We start from the raw sequence: 17,516 nt of genomic DNA, 5'->3' as shown, positions 1-17,516 counted from the left end.
CACCGCTGGTGCAACTCCCCAGTGCGTTAGGACGTTCTCATGAGAAACCCTGTCCTAGGTATACCCGGATCTTCTAAACAAAACCAACTGGTTGCTCACACGCTTTCATTTCAAGGGACACTTCCTGAGTTATAGGTACCTTATGTCAGCCTTTTACATGTAATGTTTTGATTAATCCTCACAAAAATCCCTCTTCTGCAGATGAAAAAAATGAGTCCAGAGAGTTTAAGTAACTTGTCCAAGGATCCACAACAAATAAATGGCATGCCAAGATGTTAAGATATCTGAAACTGCTATTTTTAAATACCATCAATCACTTAGCAATCCCTTGAGCTGACACAGCAGAGGCATATCACGGCGGAAGCCATGTGCCTTCTGAACCCTTGGGAGTAGTCACAGGTTCAGTGAGTTCCCAGTACGGCCCAGCGAGTGCTCTCAAGGACCTGGTTTGCACTTTCTTTCTGATATTGGAGCCTGTAGGTGCAAATGATGTACAAGTTTGATCAATACTGTACCAAACTGATCTTAGAAAACTTACATAATTTGCAATCAATATTAATGACATCCAATATCAGAGGTCTATTATTCCAAAATCTCAAGAGAATTATAACCAGCACCAAACATATGTATTTCCTAATTTAGAAATGAGTAGACTTCCTCCTAGCTCCTTGTCACTGGCTACTTTATTAAATGTAACAAGCGGCTTCTCTTAGGCGATCCTTTTTCTCAGGATGCAGGTTACACTGAGACTCTCTGGCAGTTGTAGCTGTGATTTTGGTTGGATTCCTGCACTCTGATCCAAACCTCAGGATCTCCTAATGAAAACTGTAGGGTGGTGTGAGTAGGGAAAAATCCTTAGAACTCCACTAGTCCCAAAGTCTTAAACTAATGGCTCCGAGGATGTAGATGGCCCCGATTGTATGTTGTTTTGTTCTCCAGGGTGATGACCCTAGTTGAATTCTTACGATTTTTTTGAATTGGTTGCCACAATTTTTAAGTGAGTGTATTTCAAATAGACATTTAAATGTTAGGCTTCTCTTGAAAAATTGGAATATTAGGCAGCACCGGGCCCGCATTCCTGCGTGGAAGCCGCCAGACACGGTGGGTGGCGGGTGCTTCTGTAGGTGGGGCTGGCCTCCCCATGTGGCTTTCTCCTGGCATCTCTGCTGGGTGGGCAGTACTGTGGTCTGTTGACACTGATCACTGCGTTTGTATTATTATTTTCTTGTAGGAGAGTTAAGAGGAAAGAAATATGTTTCTGTCTTTGTCAGAAATGGGAAAACAAGATATAATTTGAGGGGGTAGTGTGTTTAAAAAAAAAAAAAAGAAGAGAGCAAGTTCCTTTGCGAAAGGGAAGAATGTGCCTTTGGGTTAATATGCAAATGAAGTGTCTCTGCTGTCAGGTTCATTATGCTGTTGGCTTGGCCCTGTAAGCACTTGAGGGCCACGAGGTCATCTTATTTTGGCGATCTGAACACAGGGATGGAAAGAGGTTAAATGGCTTCCCCCAGAGTTAATATTTTTTGGCCATAACTAGAGGGACAGTTTTCTCACCTTTTAGTACAGTGCTTGTCATGTGGGAGGGAACAAATACATGAATTATTCTGTGGGATGAAATCTAAAAAAAAAAAAATTATTTGAATGTTTTGAAGTGTTTTAAGGAAAAGAAGATGAATTAAAACATGGTATTAAAGAAATTTATATAAATTCAAAATGGGCACACAAACTGGAGGGGGCAGCCATAGTTCTGTGTGGGCTCCAGACTTAGACCTTTCCTCTTACTGAGTACTTAACCTAGAGAACCTTTCACCATCTCCTGTCTGTCAGGTGTGTATTTTGTCCAACTACTGCAGAACTGCACTGGAATATATCTCATATAAAACTATTAGGCTAGAATAAGTAGCTTTTTAAATAGCTTTCTCTCTCACACACACACACACCCAAACACACACAGACACACGGAAAAGTGGCCTACAAAATTTATATTTAATCATTCGTATTTTTCAGAGCCACACCCTTTTTTTGTCTTCTTCCTCTATTCCTATGTTTATAACATATAAATACGTCTTAGGTTAAATGAAGTGTTTCCCTCCTACCCATAAACACTAACAGAGAGTCTCAGGAAAAGGTGAAAAATAAAGACACAGGGCAGAGAGACCTGTTGTCACACCCTTCTTTTTCTCAATCCAAATTAATCACAGGGGTCAGTTCTTCAAGGCACAACTATCTGGAGAGGTGATGGCTCCACTTCTTACCTTCTGAAACCACCTAAGACATCACTGCAGACAGTTTTCAGGGTCCTCCAGACACAGTTGTTCTGCATCTCAAAGGGAGGTAGGGAGGTTACTGCACGTGACCGCTTTCTAGAACCTAAGTGTACCCTCTTGATACTCCGTGTTATCTCCCAAATATGTTAATGGTTTCTGTGATTCTTATTATTTTCTTTTAGAGGAAAAGGTTCCAGAATAACCACCATGCTTAGAAATCACTCACAACTTTTCTCCATTGTCAGGACGTTGCCTCTCACGGTTACTCTGGACCCCACATGAGCACGTTTACAACCATTCCCTGTGCTTAGTCGTGTTAAATGGAAAATGTCTGATCACCATCCTCAAAAGGAAATGATTTTTTTTCCCTTTAAGTAGTCTCACCTCAGTCTTCTTTTCTATCGTTTTATAATTGTGGATTTTTAAAAAAGTGGTTCAAAGATAAGGCCTATGTGATGTCAGTGATCCCAAAGGAGGGTGTGGGAAGGTAATCAAGGACCCCCGGTGCTGCCTTGTCCCAGCCTATCCAGAGATCCTAGACCCCGGGCATTCTCCTGAGCAAACGCCACAGAGTCCGTCCACTCCTGGGTCCTTGCCCTGGTGGAAAGGCCCAAAGGCATCAGCAGCCCTGATGGGGAGACATCTGGAGACACGAAGGTGCCGGCAGCTGAGAGGCAGCACATCACAGTGGGAAGAGGGGGTGTATACCATCCGCCCTGACCCGCATTCCTCCTCTACTCCTTGTTTAAATTTGATCAAATTACTTCCCTTCTCTAGACCTCTCTTTCCTCGTATGAATCCCGCCAGGAGTGTAATAGTAACACCTACTGTCGTAGGTCAGTTCCCAGGGAAACAGACTCCGAGATGGGGATTTGTAGGCAGGGCATGCACTGTGGACTCCCTGGTGGCCACTTGCGTGGGACAGTGAAGGAAACAGGCCCGGACAGAGGCAGGTGCTGACCTACCGTGTAGTCACAAGAAAGGCCTCAGCAATGGTACGCGGGGCTCAGGAGATAAGATGGTCCTTCAGCTTCACCCACCCTGCGTCAATCAGGGAAGGAAGCATGACCTTGTGTGACGAAGCTCTCCTCAGCTGAGGGCAATTCCTGAGGAGAACACAGCCCCCAGCACTGCTGAGAGCCGGGGAGATGAGTGCCTGAGATCTACAGAGGGTGTCAGGACAGGGCGCCATCACCCCCTACACCTGCCTCGTAGGGTTCTGTGGCGGGTGTATGAGATGCTCTGTTAACAACATTTTATCCAGTCCCTGCCACACAGTTTGCTATAAATATTGTTCAGCAGACACTCATAAAGCCTTCACTAGTTGAAGATACTAGAAGAAACACTGAGGACACTTAGGAAAGTACAAAAATAAATGATGAATGGACTCTGCCCTGAAAAGATCACAGCCAAATGGGATAAGAAATAAACCAGAGGCTATGGACAGTCTAACCCTCCTGATCATTGCACATGCCCTTTATAATCTCCTTCAATTACCAAATGGATACCAAATACTCTCTCTAGTGTATTGTTGGCTATAAACATCTTGTGGTCTCATTGGAGAACCAAGACTTGCATGCATGGATGAACCCAATAACAGCATGACATACAATTAAGTGTCAAAATATGTGGCAGGGACCCTAACTGGTGAGGCAGGTCAGGCTTGGGAGCGATGGGGTGCTGGAGTCGTCTGGAGGGCTTTGTGGAGGAGTGGACTTGACTTGAACGTTGTCACTTGCCTGGACAGTGGATAGATGGAGGGGAAAAGGGAACTCCAGGCGGCGGAAGAGGACAAGTGAAGGGTCTGGCCATGTCTGTGGGTGGGGAGGGAGTCAGCCGGACGGTAATGGAGATTTTATATTGACACATGCTGCTAAATGGACCTCTGCTAATCACTGGAATCGGATTAGTTCTGTGACAGATTGCAGCATTTATGCCTAATCCTACAAGCGCTTCTTTGGGATTTTGGGATAACACAGATGAAACTCTGTAAAGGGGAAGATTGATCTGGTGATGTTGGATAATGAACTATAAAAGGAAACCAACATTTATGGGGAGCCTCCCAGGTCCTTTTCTCAATGTCTTTTACTATTTTTAGTAAATAACCCAGGTGACAGATATTGAAGCTGAGACTAGAGGCTCAAATTGAACACCAGATAGTAGATGCTTTGTGAGGAGGTTTTAGCAGAAGGGTGGTTTGTATAGAGGGAAAGCACAGGCTCTGAATCCAGACTTAGAAGGTATGATGGATTCAAATCATGATTCCACAACTTACATGACATACGACCTTGGACAAGCTTCATAACCTCCCTGCACCTGTTTCCATCTGCAAAATGAAGTCAATGATCCCCACCTTACCATGTTGTAAGGTCAGAATAGTAACTAATATAAAATGCATCAAAGTTGCCCACTGGGCTTATAGAAGGTGTTCAATAAATGCTATTATTGTTGTTGTTAATATTATCATTATTACGCCCATGTCAGAAGCCTCTCTTCTCTCTCTCCCCCTTAAACTTATATTTTGGCTTTGTCTCTGCTTGTCTGGGGATGCGCAGTGCTTTAAAAAAAAATGCAATGCTTAAATTCGACTCTAAGGGTCTTGTAGAGCCTCACCATTCTTTCTCTTGAGAGTGCTGGAAGGCCAAGGCTGAAGGTAAAAGGTACCTTCTGTTGGCAGATGGAAGTGCCTTGATTAGAGGTTACTGGTAGGAGGCACCACCCTTTAAATTTCAAGTCCATACTAATGATTCCACCTTGAGAGCATTTATTCCTGCAGATTTTGGAGTACGTTCTAGAGGAGGCTACTAAACTGTTCGCATCTCTGATGGAAGGTCATACCAGATGTTTCTTTTCAGACACATCCCTCTTTCCATCTCTCCATCACCTTGCCCTGGAAAGGAGTAGAGCTTAGAGGTCAAGTGCAGACCTGCAGGTCAGGAGCTGTGGCTGTTAGAGCCACATTTCAAGTGCTCAGTAGCCCTGTGTGGCTCGTGGCTGCTGCATGGGACAGCACATGTTATAGAACACATTTCTCATCTCACAAACTTCTTTTGGACCATGCTGCTCCAGAGCCAAACTGACTGGAGTTAAATGATGTTTTCAACAGTTACTGTCTGTGTGACTTTACATAGGTAATTTAATCTTGCTTTGCCTAGGTTTTATCATCTATAAAATGAGGGTTCAGGTGTCAGCTTACTGGGAGCATTTATGAGAATTAGATGAATTAATTTATGTAGTTTATTTTTAGCAACCCCTAAATATCATATGGTATTTTCTCAGCAACCGTTACTAATTACTATTCATCAAAAACCAGACAAAACAACACCTATTTCAGAAAGAAAATACAGAATATGTAGATGAAGGGAGGGTGGCTCAGAGTAGTTGCCCATTATCTGTGTTCCCAAGGTCCATATGGCACATGATTGTCATGGAACTCATCATAATGTAATTTTCTATGTCTGTGTCTGTTTTCTTTACTAGACTCCAGGCCTTGGGAATTCAAGGACTAGTGTCTTATTCCTCTTTGTACCCCATCACCTACCATGGGGCCTTGAGCACACATGACATTCAATAAGCACTTTATTTTCAACAGAGCTGAACCGAGTTGAATGCTCAAGAACTAACAGGCTTCTTATTTATTAATATTTTAATGGGAATAGTAGGTTGGAATTTTGCTAATTTTGCCATGTTTTTAACCAGATAGAGACAATGAACTGACAAAGAGGTTTAAGAACAATGGAGAACAGTATTTAAAGTCAAGAATGGATGGGGGTATCCAGAATGGACAATCACTTCACGTGCTGGGGACAAACTGAGAGGAGGGAAAAGAAAGAGGAAGGAAAGGAGATAGAGTTGATAAGTCATCTGGGAGGACGTTCAAAGACACATTTTCCCCACTTCAACATTTTACCACAGGCAGATCCTGAAGCCCTAGATATAATTATCTTGTCTGGAATGCCTGGGCTAGAGTAAACAGAGATCTGAGTGTGTCAACAAATTACTTAATCAAGCAGAGAGGGTGGCAATGTGAAAGCAAAATCATAGCCTGCAATAGACTAGAGAGACTGAACTCTTCAGCTGTGATGGAGGAGAGAGAGTCAGACATAAGAGAAATTATAGAGTCCTGGGGACCAGACTCTGGACCTGGTTAGCCAATGTGAAGAATTAAACAAGAAATAAAAAAATTTTTTTAAATGGAACTGCATTGTTCAATAAAACACTTCTTGAGTATAAACATAAATTTAAAAGCAATTGAGATTAAGCCATCACTTTAGATGAGCCAAGGGTCAGAAGGAGGGCTGCAAGTGGCATTCAAAAGGGCCTCAGGATCTGTGCCATCAGAGTGGCAGTTACAATTAAAAGCAGAAGTGAAATGGCTGAGAAGTATAAAAGCTAGAAATGAACAGATGGCCAGGCAGTCAGCTTGCTAGGCTGCTCAAATTGGATATATTTTATATTTCATTCCAAGTTAACAAATATTAGGACATTAAAATGCATGAAACATGGTGTGTATCCCATCTTGCCATGTTTTTATTACTAAGTTACAAAGAATTAGGCTGCACAGAATGTATGCAGATGCATCCAGGGAAGCGAACGCTGAGTCAGGGGGGATCAGGAAGGTCAGCTGGGTTCCTCTTTTCCGGAGAAGAGCCTGGTCCATTGTACACTAAGCAGCCTCTGTAGGGCTATTCCTAAGGTGGCCACCCACTTCCAAAAAATGTGAAGAAATTAGATTGCTGATGACATTTTCTTTAAAGGTTGCGATGGCCAAGCCTCCTTTTTGTTTTCAGTACTGGTGTTAAATTTAGGGAGTGTGTAGAATGTTGACTCTACACATGGACGATGTTTTTATTGGACTTCAGTACGTCATTTACCATAAGCAATCATTAACACAGGGTAGCTGCACCATGATCAGCAGACCATAGATAATACCAGACTGTCATTATGAGACTGTTTTTCACACATTTTCTGTTGAGTCTGGAGCTTTCTTCATAGGTGGACTGAGGCCACATGGCAAGAATAAGGTTTTCCTTGGTTCACAAGTGTATTGATTAAGAAATATGAGTATGTTTAGACTAAGTGGCCTCTCTTCAACTTCTTTGTTTGATCTCGGTCCACGTCTAGGGTTCTGTAACCAGATCATGACTCTGATTCTCTAATGGAAAACTTGTCAAGTTTCTTTTTGCGTGACTGGGAAACAGACCGTGTGTTCCAGTGCACCAGATTCTCGTCTTTGTCTTCAGAATACATAGCGAGGCATCCCTGGAAGTGAAAAGAAATTTCCTCGTCCCCAGTTTTCTTTTCATTTTCACTTGAACCAAGATTATACTATATTCATTCATTCAGTCTGTTGTGTAATCTCTATATTTTGAATGCCCACTATGTGCTGGGTACTGAGCCAGGAACTTGGGATACAGGGGTCTTTGCACTTACGTTTGAAAAAAGACCTACTTTCTCATGGTCTGTGTTTATTAACTCTGGCTCCTTTTGACATAATCTTAGTGCAGTGTAGAAAATCATTCAAACCTAACATCTACGGAGGCTGCAGCTGCATATATAAAGAAACGCCCAGGAGAGTGCCATTCCCCTATGTGCGGCTCTCATCTCCTCGGAGTTACAGCCTAGAAATACCATGCACAAAAAGGGATGTCTGTAAAAGTCACCATTTGGCTCCCAGGTTGTGGAGTCACTGGGAGAAAAGTATTTAGTTAGCTTCCTCTATGCACCTTATTAACAGCTAAAAGGAAAATCACTCTTACACCAAAAACTAGGAAACAAAATTGTGTGTAGTCATCTATGTAATTATATACTTTTGTGTGGTATACTGAAAGATATAGATGTATATACAAATTAATGTGCATTCTTTTACTATATATGTATAGCTTGCCTATGTGCAGATACAATAGAAAATAATATACAAGCTTTAAACATGGTTAAGGCAGCTTTCATTGTAGGCATGGACTTGAAGTATCGTGTGTGTGTGTGTGTGTGTGTGTGTGTGTGTGTGTGTGTGTGTGTTTGCATTTGCATGTGTGGTCCATGTGGATGTGTTGGGATAGGGATGGAGGCTAGGGGAAGATGGAGAGACCAGAAAAGGAGTGCAGAGCATAGAAACACAGAATTCCTTGGTATCTTCCATCATGATTGTTGAATGAGTATGGATGGTACAGTAATCATGACCAGTAGTGATGGTAGTAGAAGGGAGAGGGTGGAAAAAAATGATTAGAGGATGTCAAGATGGTAATTTGATTGCATTAATAGCATATACTGGTCGGGGGAGGGTATAGCTCAAGTGATAGAGTGTGTGCTTAGCAGGCATGCGGTCCCGGGTTCAATCCCCAGTACCTCCATTAAAAAAATAAACAAATAAATAAATAGCATATACTGCTGCTGACTCAATATGTAATACTATATATTTATATGTATTATATTGACATATATGTACATATATACACAGATAATATACACATAAATTATGCACCAATGGTAAATAGAAATGTCCTCTATATTTCCAAAGTTTAGAAATTGACAGTAAACTTTCTTTAGATGATAGTAGGGTTAAGCCACCTTTATTTATAAATATTAAACTATAATCAAAAGTAATTTAAAAATCCATCTATATGAATTTGGTATAAAGAATGAGTACCTTTTAAAACTGATGAAATATGTATATCATTTACATCCATACCCAGCTGTGATTACATGATTTTTTAAAAGCCAATAATTATTTCAGTATTCATCTCAAATATTCTGATTGAATGAGGAGATAAACAAATCTGCTATTAGAAGATGAAAGGAATATGTATGTGTAAAATCATCAGAGTGTACTTGAGAGAGTTACACAAATGCTTGAGGAAAATTTATGTAAATATCATTTTTTTAGAAACTTAAATGCAAAAAAATTTCAAAAGTGGCATATTATGTCATAAATATGTATCATTCTAATTCTAAAAGTAATGCTGAAGGCATAAAGCATTTCCCTTTGGAAATATCAACAATATTTAATGAAAACAGGAAAACATTTCAAAAATATCCTGATTGCTAAGTGTTTACGTCAGCTGCAACTGTTTCACTAAAAAATAAACAGATACTTCAGCGGAGAGGATAAGTGAAGTATGCTTTTTCTTCAAAATATCTGGCTTTAGGATTAGCTATTTGAAAGGTCTATTAAAAATAAGACCTACAAAGTTGAACAACAGAGTATATTTTCTAGGACATTTTATGAATATAAGTTCCTTTCACTAGCTCTGCAGTTAACTCTCATTCTTATAATTGTGGCCCCAGTGGTATTAGAACACAGAGAAAAGAAACCAAGGACCGGAGCACCGATGAAATAGACCTTGAGCTTAGGGTAGCGCATACCTCCTAATGCTAGGAACTTGAGATCCACTTGGTAAAAATAAATAGCTAATACTCAGTGCTCACTATGTGTGGAGTATTCTGAAAGATGGTTTTCATTTATTTTTAAAATTTAGTCCTTCCAGACCCCTCTGAGAACTACAGTGATTACCCCCATGTTGCAGGTGAAGAAGCAAAGGTGTAGCGTGATTCACATCAACCTGCCCAGCGTTGAGCAACTAGAAAAATGGTGGAGCAGGACTGACACTTAGAAAGCTGTGCCTTTAACCACTGCTCGGTACGGCCAACCACCTTCGACCCAACTGTAACTCTTCAGGATTAATTTTATCTCTGAAAGTCAGAGAAATATAATATAACCTTCCCAAGGTTATGACACTTCACAGATTAAGTGTCAGAGCAGGATTTAAACCCAATTTGTCTGACTCCAAAGCCACCTTCCACCGGGCTTTGCTGCCTTTCGTTTGAGACGTTGCCAAGTATTTGTGCCACATACTGGCACCTGCAGTTTATTGGGCTGGTGGCAACTGGTCAAGGGCCCTCACAGGGTGCTAGTGCATTGGTAGGGGCCAGAGGAGGACCTCTGCCTGAAAGTCCATTCACCTTGTCCATCTGGTAACTTTGTGCCATGGTAATTCCTCATGGGACCTGCATCCTGTACAGTACAGAACTGACCACAGTATCTCAAACTGAGTTAGAATGTGTGTATAGTCATAAATCATTAAATCATGAGAGGTATATTAGAGTCAAAAAGTCAAACTAGGCATATTAATAAGAGTAAGAATATCTTACATGTACTGGAGTTTCTAGAAATTAAGTGAACATTAAGAAATTTGTCTGAATACATATAGTCTATTATGCAACTGAAACATTGACTATTGCTTAGAACCAGATTTTTAAATTAACGTAGCCTTATATGGATAGTAATCATAGTACTATCCATTATCATGGATAGTTACCAAAATAAACATTATTCTTTGGAAAAACATGATGTCAATAACATTGTATATCCCATATTATTGAAAAAGAATTCTTCTGTTTCAATACCAATTATGTAGATCTGTGGATGAGTTTCTTCAAAACAGTCCTTGAGGATCTAGCTACTTTAAAGTGTGTGCATGTTTGAATGTGGGTATGCTGACGACGGAAATGAAAACACTGGAATTATTAGAAATGCACACCCCATAACAGATCATTTTTAGTGAGTACAGAAGCTTTTTGAACTTTGCCAAAACAGGTGTTTCATGCAGAGAAGGCTGCTGAGACCAAATACTAGAATTATTAAGTAACCATTAGAGAAATTCTGGATAGAACGAGTGCAATGAAAGGACAGAATTTGATGAGACAAATGACCTTTCAGCGTTGCTAAGGAATTCTTGTGGTGGATTTTTCTCCTTAATTCAATACCCAGCAAATAAAGCAATAAATCTGAACATGCCCGACCGCTAGGAAATGTCTCTCCTGCTAAAAGGAGTTGTAATAAGAAGCAGAACTCAGATGGCCGAGCTAATGACGTTCTGTTCCCACAGGGCCCATCCTTCAGGGGTGAGCTTTCCCGAGAGCCCTGTGGCTGATCAACAGCTGACTCCTGGAGTCCTGCCCCGCCGGCTGACAGTAAGTGCCCAGACACAGAGCAGACCTGTCCCCTGCATCAGCCAGCCTTGCCCTCCTCCTTTCCCAGACAGAAAGGGACTCCAAGGCAGTCAGTGCAGACCCAGTGTGACCCAGGGACGGCTTCTGGCATGCACTTCTCTTTTCCCTCCATCTGTTTGTTGAGTTCTTATAGCCTGGAGAACTGGAAAATATCCCTGAAGAAATAGACCTATCCTCTTTCTTGCCAGGAGACACTATAATTTAAGAAAAGTGTTTTTTTCTTCACTAAGGAGTAGGTGCTATTTAGATTATTTTAGGGGTCTCTTTATTCTGACAAAACTTGCAAAAAAAAATACTTATGTGGCAAAAATAAACAAAACAAATACACATACAAATAAAATAAATAAAGCCTTTCTAAACAGTACTTGACACCCAATGTCAAGTTGGTCCCATTAGGCACCAACTTAACATTCCTTATAAGTTAACTGCCCTAATAAAGCTGCCATCGAGGGAACCATCATTAAGGTTGTCTAGGTCTGGTGCCTAGGTCTTGGACCAAATGCTTGTTTTGTTTTCCTTCTTCCATATCTTCTTTGTTCTGTATTTCAGGAAAATCTGATTTGGTTAATTACAAAATTGGATTGTTCCTTCACCAGAATTGCCTGTTTGAGAAATTTCATGATGTTTAGACTATTAAGGGATATGTCCTGTAAGTGATGTTAGCTAACTCTGTAAAAGTTCTCTAAATAATAGATGAAAAGGCTGATGAGTTTCAAGTGAGATTCTTGGAGGACTAATTACTATTAAATCTATTACCCTGCTCCTTGTCCACATGTGGTTATCAGACAACACTTCCTTTCAATATCTTGCTCAAGGTGCGACTGCGTGACTGCTTAGCGCTTGAAGTATTTTTGTCAGCACAAACAAGATCTCCATTAGGGAAAAAATTCTTAACACCAAAGCCCTAGGAAAAGCTGATGCAAAACAATGTGTTTTCAAGAAACAAAGAAACAAACAACCTTGTTTCTAATGAGGCTGATTCTCTGATCCATTGGGAGAGGCTTCCTGGTCCACAGGGGTGGGGCTGATTTAGTTGGAAAAGCGGAAAGATCTGCTCTGGAGAGAAGCTACTTGAGGTATTGGTCTGGGAACTGGGAAACTGGGTTCTAGTCCCGAATTTGACAGTAACATGCTGTGCCTAGTTAGGTCGTGTTACTTCATCTCCCCGGGTTTCAATTCCCTTGTTTATTAGATGAGGAAGGAAAGGGCTTTTTAGCAGACCTCCATGGTATTTGCCAGCCTAAAATACCATGGTCCCAGATTGCACTTGAAGTAGCATGAATATCTAAGTCAGAGATAACTGTTTAATAGTCATTGGAAATACCTTTCACATTCTCATATAAGTGTATTTGAGATTATTCAGTGTTTGAACACGTGTAGTTTTTTTCTCTAATTATTTCTAAGTAAGCATGAATTTAAGAGAGTTTCATGACATTTTTTAGCTCTAAGAAGGATTATAAGTTGTGGGATAGTTTGGGTAGTTTCTGTATTTAAGGGACAAAGTCACTTTTACTAAATTCCTACTTAAAATCCTAAATGGAATATTATATTTCCAAGGAACTAATGATCCTACAGGATTTTATAAAATATCCCAATTTTATCCAAGGAAAGGTCTCATTTGAAACTGGTGAGAGTCTATTCCTTGAACAATGACTTTTCTACTTTTTTTCCCAAGCAAATAATTGGGATAAACTGTTTTAGCTATTTCTGAGTGCCTACTGAGTGTAAATCTCTGCTAGGAAATGCGGGGAATGGAGAAATAAATAAGACACAATTCCTGCCCTTGGTATAGGATTGTATTTATATGCTCACAAGATTCAGACATTCAAAGAACTAATTAGAATATTATCAATTGTTTCCATATTATATTTCTTTTTTTTTTTTATTTACTTTTTCTACTTACCTTATATCAAAGAAGGGAGAAGAAACCTATACCATTTTTATAAGACCATATTGATGGGAAAATACTCCATCACTAGGGAGAAAGGTTTTGTGGTGCAGAGAGGAGTCACCTTTTGTCTGGCGCTGCTAGCGCTGATTCTGTGCACAACCAGCCCTAGTCCTTAGGCATCAGGGTGTGCCCAACACTCATGTCAGCACTGCATTGAAGGCTGCTGTTTTGCATCACAGCGCAGCTTAAGAGAACCCTTGAGTTGGTGTGGGAGCATAGCTATCTACCTCTGCAGTGGCTGCAGTGAGCCTTCTTTCCACCCATGCAAAGACTGGGGGCGTGGGAAGTATCAAAGGACAGGGTGTCTGGGATGCTGTGACATGGGACAGGAGTCATTCTGCCGTCCCCCGGAGTGTGGATGAAGAGTCCCTAACCTAGGATTTCTCTGCTTCCATATTTTTCACGCCGAACTGCATCAGAAATTGGGTGGCTACAGCCTGCAACCTTCAGGCAGTGGAGGTTGGCTATGGACTACACAGCGAACAAGTAAAATTCATGGTGACCTCACCTGCTTGTAGTGAAAGACTTGTTTCACTGTTCTTTGGTAGCAAGAATGGACTTTATGAAGTAACTTGGAGGGGAAAGGAAGTATGTTAGAAAGTAGATAATTTCCAGCCAGTTAAGAGTTGTACGAAGGTGGAATTGCTCACCCATCCAGTGTTCACAGCACAAGCCAGGGATGTGCCACATGTTGGAGGCGAGGGAGGTCACGTAGCCACTGGGGATTTAAACTGTCCTGTTTCTTTTTTTTCTTTTTAAATTCTTTTTTTAATTGACGTACAGTCAGTTACAATGTTGTATTAATTTCTGGTGTACAGTATAGTGACTTATTTATACATATACATATATATATATATATTCCTTTTCATATGCTTTTTCATTATAGGCTATTACAAGGTATTGAATATAGTTCCCTGTGTTTGCAGTTGGACCTTGTGTTTTATCTATTTTATATGTAGTAGTTAGTATCTACAAACCCCAGACTCCCAATTTATCCCTCCCTGTCCTGTTTCTTTGATCCTATGACCTAATTCATCTTTCTGAATATCTCTACTGGAGCCTCAGAAGCAGACAAGTATAGTACCAATTTCCCTAAATTCTGTGCCATGTAACATGAGTTCTTGGAGATTTTAGCTATGCCAGAAATAAAGGCGTTCCGTGACAAAACAGCTTTGGAAAATGCTAGACGCTAGACACTAGACGTCCCCGTTGGAGATTCATAATACATATTACCAGTGTGTTTGACAAAGTTGCTGGTAAAGGAATTTATTTAAACTTTAATTCAGCATTTCCTAAACTTATTTATTTCAGACATTATGTCTCTTATTGTTCCATAAAACAAATGTTCCAAAATCTACAGCTTGAGAAATGTTCTTTGGTAAAAAGAACATGACTTTTTGAGTCATATCAACTTGGTGGCAAGTCTGGTTGTGCCACCAATTAATTGCTCGAGTGTAAAGAAGCCTGTTACCATGGTGAGTTTCAGTGTCCTCATCTGAGAAATGGAGGAAATATTTACCCATGGAGGGTCTTATGAGTAAAATCATTCTTATAAAGTGCCTAATAGTACCTGGCCAACAGCAAGTGTTCAATATATTAGGACAACTTCTACCATTTACTAATATCAGGACCTTTTTCTTTTTTCCCACTTGGGCACCTAATCATTCCTCTTGCAGTTTGAAATCCACTTCCTTTTGTCTGTCTTTGATGGGGATAGGAATAGTGTTATTAATCATTAAAACAACCCGGACTGCATGATTTGGTGAAACAGCTGTGGCTTAATGGCCCAGTCTTTGCCCATGGGACAAGAGGCCTCAGCTCTGGGGTCCCCAACCTCTCATTTCAAATAGGAGATTTCTTTTTTTTTTTTTTTTAACTAATGTATACTCAATTACAATGTGTCAATTCCTGGTGTACAGCATAATGTTTCAGTCATACATATACATACATATATTCATTTTCATATTCTTTTCCATTATAGATTACTATAAGATACTGAATATTCCCTGTGCTATACAGACAAAATTTGTTTTATCTATTTTTATATATAGTAGATAATATTTGCAAATGTCAAACTCCCAATTTATCCCTTCACACCCCCTTCCCCCCCAAGAAGCCATAAGATTCTTTACTATGTCTGCGAGTTTGTTTCTGTTTTGTAGATGAGTTCATTAGTCTTCTATTTTCTTTTTTTAGAGTCCACATTTGAGTGAATATGGTATTTTTCTTTCTCCTTCTGGCTTACTTCTCTTAGAATGATAATCTCTAGGTCTATCCATGTTGCTGCAAATGGCATTATTTCATTCTTTTTTATGGCTGAGTAGTATTCCATTGTATAAATTTACCACAGCTTCTTTATCCAATCATCTGTTGATGGATATTTAGCTTGCTTCCATGTCTTGGCTATTGTAAATAGTGCTGCTATGAACACTGGGATGCATGTATCTTTTTGAATTAGAGTTCTCTCTGGATATATGCCCAGGAGTGGGAATGCTGGATCATATAGTAAGTCTAGTTTTAGTCTTCTGAGGAATCTCCATACTGTTTTCCATAATGCTTCACTAAACTACATTCCCACCAACAGTATAGGAAGGTTCCCTTTTCTCCACACTCTCTCCAGCATTTATCATTTGTGAACTTTTGAATGATGGCCATTCTGCCTGGTATGAGGTGATACTTCATTGTAGTTTTGATTTTCATTTCTCTGATAATTAGCGATATTGAGCATTTTTTCATGTGCCTATTGGCCATTTGTATGTCTTCATTGGAGAATTGCTTATTTAGGTCCTCTGTTCACTTTTGGATTGGGTTGTTTGTTTTTTTTTTGTTATTGAGTTGTATGAGCTCTTTATATATTCTGGGAATTAAACCATTGTCAGTCGCATCATTTGCAAACATTTTCAAGGAGCTTCACTTGATAGACCAGAGCTGAGGGGCACAATATTACAAAGGAGTCCTAAGCAGGGTGCTTAAAGATTGAAGAACACCCATTCAAATAGTATTTCCCTTCCTTCTTTGAACAGCCACAACATTTTGTTTCAACCCCAGTTATTGGACTAAATTTTAGGATTGTGGTGGGTTGTGTACCTATGCCTCCTCCCCTTATATGCATGAAATTTATTGTCTGTATCTGGCATTTTAAATATTTGTTGTCCTGAATGCAAAGATGGTCCTTCCACCCAATTCATGATCTGAGTCCCCAGGTTCACCCTTAGAATTTAGGCTATTATCTCCATTTTGGCTTTAGTCCTTATAAGAGCAAAATTCTAATCAAGAAAGCCTAGTACTGTGCAGCATTTCAATCCTACAAAATGGTCTTGGAACAAAGTTTCCATGGTCAAATTAGTTAGGGAAATACTGAATAATATGCTCTTATTGGAAATTCATAATGTGTATTTGCATATTAAAATCTCACAGAAGTCCTGCCCAAAAGCAATCAGTTAACTATGTTTAGCTCAGACTTTCTCAATTATTAAACCACAGAATACCCTTTTCGAGTAAAACCTTGTTAAAATCCATGGGTTGTTAGTTCTGAGGAACGTACTTAGGAAAGTGCAGCATACTACAATTATGAAGTTTTATTTCAACTAGATTGGACCCAACTATCTTTTACAGATGTATTGAAGTAAAATTAATATATGCTATAGCCTGAATGTTCATGTCCCCCTCTCCCCACCCCCAACAATTCATATCTTGAAATCCTAACCCTCATAGGTGGCAGCATTGGGAGGTGGGATCTTTGTGAGCTACTTAAGTCATGAGGGTCCTACCCTCATGAATGAGATTACAGCCTATAAAAGAGGGCCCAGAGAAATCCCTAACCCCTTCACCATGGGAGGACACAGCAAGAAGGCACTGGCTATGAACCAGGAAGAAAGCCCTTACCAGAATGCAACTGTCCTAGTAACTTGATATTGGACTTCCTAGACTCCAGGACTGGGAAAAATAAATATTTGCTGTTTAAGCTACTATGGTAATTTGATATAGAAGCCCAAACTGAGTAACACATAATATGCACTCTTTTTCTGGCTTATTTCCCCCAGCATAAACACTTTTGAGATTTATCCATATTGTTGCATGTATAGTTCATTCGTTTTCATTACTGAATGTATTCTATTTTATGGCTATACCACTATTTGTTTATCCATTAACCGGTTAGTGAACATTTGGATTATTTCTAGTGTTCGGCTGTTACAATAAAGCTGTTATGCATATTTGTGTGCAAGTCTTTGTATAGACATAATGCTTGCTTTTCCCTTAAGTAAGTGCATAGAACTGGAGAAGCTGAA

At 40.0% G+C, this 17,516-nt stretch overlaps 1 protein-coding gene across 30 annotated transcripts in view; it reads left to right on the top strand.

Moving 5' to 3' along the window:
* Positions 1-17,516, top strand: part of LMNTD1 (lamin tail domain containing 1) — a 314,635-nt gene that overhangs the window by 129,402 nt on the left and 167,717 nt on the right. For 18 of the 30 annotated variants that reach the window (XM_074357488.1, XM_074357490.1, XM_074357489.1 and 15 more), the window contains one exon: positions 11,153-11,237. The exons of the other annotated variants lie outside the window; for them this stretch is intronic. The gene's annotated coding sequence lies outside the window, so the exon portion shown is untranslated. The remainder of the gene's footprint in view (positions 1-11,152; positions 11,238-17,516) is intronic. 30 annotated transcript variants of the gene reach the window in all.

Source organism: Camelus bactrianus, chromosome 34, assembly GCF_048773025.1.
Source record: "Camelus bactrianus isolate YW-2024 breed Bactrian camel chromosome 34, ASM4877302v1, whole genome shotgun sequence".
Lineage (NCBI taxonomy): Eukaryota > Metazoa > Chordata > Mammalia > Artiodactyla > Camelidae > Camelus > Camelus bactrianus.
Note: the sequence above shows the minus strand (reverse complement) of the source record. Positions and strands in the feature narration are given on the sequence as shown.